The following is a 4,101-nucleotide window of genomic DNA, read 5'->3' as shown; positions in this document are numbered from 1 at the left end:
CACACACACACACACACACACACACACACACACACACACACACACACACACACACACATCCATCCTGTTTAATGACTCACACAGACGGGCACCAAACACCCACATTACAAGGCTTCACTTCTCCTCAATGACATCACAAAAAGAGGCTGCGTCCAAAAAGCAGAGGGAGAGTCAGGGAGAGGCCCGGCACGCTGGAGGGACAGATGGGGGTGGGTGGCGGAGGCAGTTATTCCCCCGGGATGGGTGATGGAAGCAGACCTGGGGAGGGACGGGGGAGTGGGTGGGTGAGGTAACAGTAGCCAGACTCAGCTCAGCGGGGACAAAGAGGATGAACTGTCATGAACTTCACGGGGCAGAACGAGGCCACAGGAGTCAGTGTGGAGGGCAGGAGAATGGCTGTGTGCTTGTCTGGGCGAAAAAAAGGGAGACTGTACCAAGAGAAAATATTTACTGTTGAATTATTGAAGGAAAAGTATGTCAAATCCATCCATCCATCCATTTTCTGTACACGCTGACGGCACGGTGGCTCAGTTGGTAGAGCTGTTGCCTCTCAGCAAGAAGGTCGCCGGTTTAAATCCTGACCTGGGGACCCTTCTGGGTAGAGTTTGCATGTTCTCTCCGTGCATGTGTGTGTTCTCTCCGGGTACTCCGGCTTCCTCCCACACACCAAAAGCATGACTGTTAGGTTAATTGATAACTCTAAATTGTCCCTAGGTGTGAGTGAGAGAGTGAATGGTTGTTTGTCTCTATGTGTCCCTGTGATGGACTGGAGACCTGTCCAGGGTGAACCCCGCACTGTGATTGCTGGACATGGGCACCAGTGACCCACGCGACCCTGAAAGGAAAAAGCGTGTACAGTGTGTAAAAGGTTAGTTCTTATTTTTTTTTAAAAAAATGTAACTCAAAGAAATAAAATTTCCAAGGTGTTGGGGACTTTTCAGTCAGTAGTCATTATTGTTTCAGCAGGAGGTAAATATTAATTAGCAAAGCTGTTTCAGGTCTGACCCGAAGGGCTCGTTCTGTTCTGACAGACTGGGTGGGGGTGTGGTGTTGACTGGTGAAGGGACTTTCACACCTGAGAGTTTGTAAGTCACATATGTCACCAAACCACCCACCCGTTTTGTGGCCTGTTTTTTTTTTGTCACATTTGAGCTGTTAACCTCTCCCACCTGTCTGTGAAATGTTTTTATCACGTGCATCGAGTTTGACATGGTTGTGAAACTGTACGAGGGAGGGCAGGTTCCAGGTGGAGCCGCCTCCTCTGTTTGTTTTTCTTGAGAAATATTTTTAAAAATCACAAGATTTTCACTGACTGAATTTTAATAGTGTCAGTGGTGTCTGGATTGATTTTTGAACAGTCCTCTAAGAAATAAGTGTTTTGTACTTTTCATTTGACATTTAAATTTTTTACATTTTTTACATCATACTCAGTTAAATAATAAGCTTCAGTATCACCTGCTGCTGCAGGCAAAGGCAGAGAAATAATAGTTTTCTTCTAATCTGTGCATGTTTGCACGTTCTTTTGTTTATTTTTTATCATTAGCAGAATATGTCATGAATCCCTGGACAGATTTTAATGAAACATTCAGGGAACAGTCACAGGCTACATCTACAGCTGATTCGGTCGACTTTACAGAACTTGAGCTAAAACTTGATGTGGTAGTAGCTGAGCATCATCCTCAGAGTGCTACACAATGTGATGTGAATTTACAGTTTGAAAATTTAGTATTACTTTATACGTGTATTTGTTTTTTTCTGTCTCAGACTTATAAGACTCTGAAAACTAAAAGAATGAAAGTGTAGTTATGGAGTTTTGGAGAAGGGGTATTAAATCAATTTAACTTCTTCTTACCCCTTTTCAGACATGTTAAATGGGATTTAAATGGGATTTATGTTATGTGTATCGTTATGTGTATGTAAGTATAAAGGTATGTATATATAGAGACGTGTGGGTACATATTTATTTTACAGGTTTATTTATTTTGTGTATTTTCAGTTAAAATAGTTTCATTTACTTATTTAAATTTATTTTACAAGGAGTTCTATATGTTCAAAATACGTATGTATATGTGGGTATATATGAATATYTAAATACACAGACATGCTCTCTATACAGTGAATTTGACATGTCTGAGATGAATTAATTAATTTAAAAAAGTTTTATTGAAAGTTGTTCAGGAGTTTGAGAGATATTTAGTACACAAACACGAGCATAAACATTATTACCTGTCTTTCAGTGACAACTGTTCAACTCTTATACTGAATTAAAAGCCAGTGAATCTTTTAGAATAAGACTGAAAAACAGCAAATGTTGGCGCTTGTCTGATGTTCTGAGGCAGAGTTGCTTTAGGGGCTACAGCTGCAAAGACTGGATCACCTCTGTGTCCCAGCCTGGATCTCGGGACAACTTGGACTAAACAGTCAACAGTGATCCGGAAAGCTCATAATGTTATAAATAATTATTYCCATTAAACTGTTTAACCCACATAAAAGTGATGCAGTTCAAACACAAGAGAAATACTTACAGTAAATAAAGTAGAGGGTAAACGTTCACTTTGCAGTACTGAGTGTTAACAGTGGCTTCATGTGTCTGCATATTCACATGCAGAATACATTCATGTCTTTTTCATTGTGTGATATTTTGAAGAATATTTTCCCAGTTCTTTCACATCCACATACATCTGCATATCATCTCTGAGGCTAATGAACTTTAGAGAACCATGAAACATATAAAGTGATTTCTCATTTGCATATTTACCAGCATCCCTCTCTGGTGTGTCATGCTTTGCAGGGGAATGGAATACCAAGCAGCTTTTTTTTTCATCTGACCAGCCTTCCCTACAGGACAACCTATCATGTCTTTCCATCAGCATTCATTGTGTGTGGACAGCACTAGGAGAGCTACATCCTAAATCACAGGCTTATATGCATGCACAGCTCACAATGATTTTTGATGCAAATTATGATGTTGGAATTTAAATAGACAGAAGCTACTGAATATGCACGACAACAACAACAACAAAAAAGAAAGTAGTGCAGATTCCGGTGTCATTAGAGCGCAAAGCAGCAAAGAAATTCCACAGGTGGATTTGAAAGTGAAAGGAACCAAATGAAAGGAAAGGATTAAAAAATAGAAATAATTGACTCAAATATCTGTAATTGCCAAACTGACAGCAGTTTAAAGGTTTAAATAACGTTTGCCCAAACTGCTATGAAATTATGAAGATTTGAGTTGTTTCAGAATAAGGGAGTTTTCTCTAGCCTTTATTTAGCCTTTATTTTCTCATCAGTATGAACAGTGGATTCACTACCAAAGCATATTTTGCAGACTTGAAACAACTTCACTCAAAATTTCATATTGGTTCATGCAATTATTTACAACTTTACACTACCATGAATTATGTATTACATGGTTATTTTAAAAGTAGTTTTGAAAAGTCCTGCTGGATATGACCTCTGGCTGCATTACAGAAGCTACAGCTATTTGTGCTTGCAAAAGAAAAAAAAATCTTGCAAATAATAATACTAAATTCAATTTAATTCAGTTTATTTATATAGCGTCCAAGCCACAACATACGTTGTCTCAGGGCACTGTACATGAAAAAGAACAATCTAAAGAATAAACCAGCAGATTGTGTTGAMTCACTTCATCACAGTCTCCCATCCTGAGCAAACGGTGGAGAGGAAAAACTCCCTGCTAATCAGGAAGAAACCTCCAGCAGAACCAGGCTCAGGACAGGAGACCATCTGCCTCGACCGGCTGGTTGAGGGACAGGAAAGAGACACAGACAAACACAGAAGAACCTGGTCCAGGACTGGTCCAGGTGTGCCTACTTCTGGAAGAGAGAGAGAAAAAGAAAAAAACAAGGTATTCATATAAATAAATAATTACAATAAACATGTAGAGAAGAGAGACTAAAGACCACAGCAGAGTGAGGAAATGTGCTCATTTTGTGCTCCAGCAGTCTGAGTCTATAGCAGCAGAAATGAAGAATAATTCAGGAAACCTAAGTCTAACTACATGATTTATCAAAAGGAAAGTCTTCAGTCTAATCTTAAAAGAAGACAGAGTGTCAGCCTCACGGACAGAAACTGGAAGTT

Source organism: Austrofundulus limnaeus, unplaced genomic scaffold, assembly GCF_001266775.1.
Source record: "Austrofundulus limnaeus strain Quisiro unplaced genomic scaffold, Austrofundulus_limnaeus-1.0 Scaffold473, whole genome shotgun sequence".
Classification (NCBI taxonomy): domain Eukaryota; kingdom Metazoa; phylum Chordata; class Actinopteri; order Cyprinodontiformes; family Rivulidae; genus Austrofundulus; species Austrofundulus limnaeus.
The sequence above is the reverse complement of the archived record's forward strand: the minus strand, read 5'-3'. Positions refer to the sequence as shown.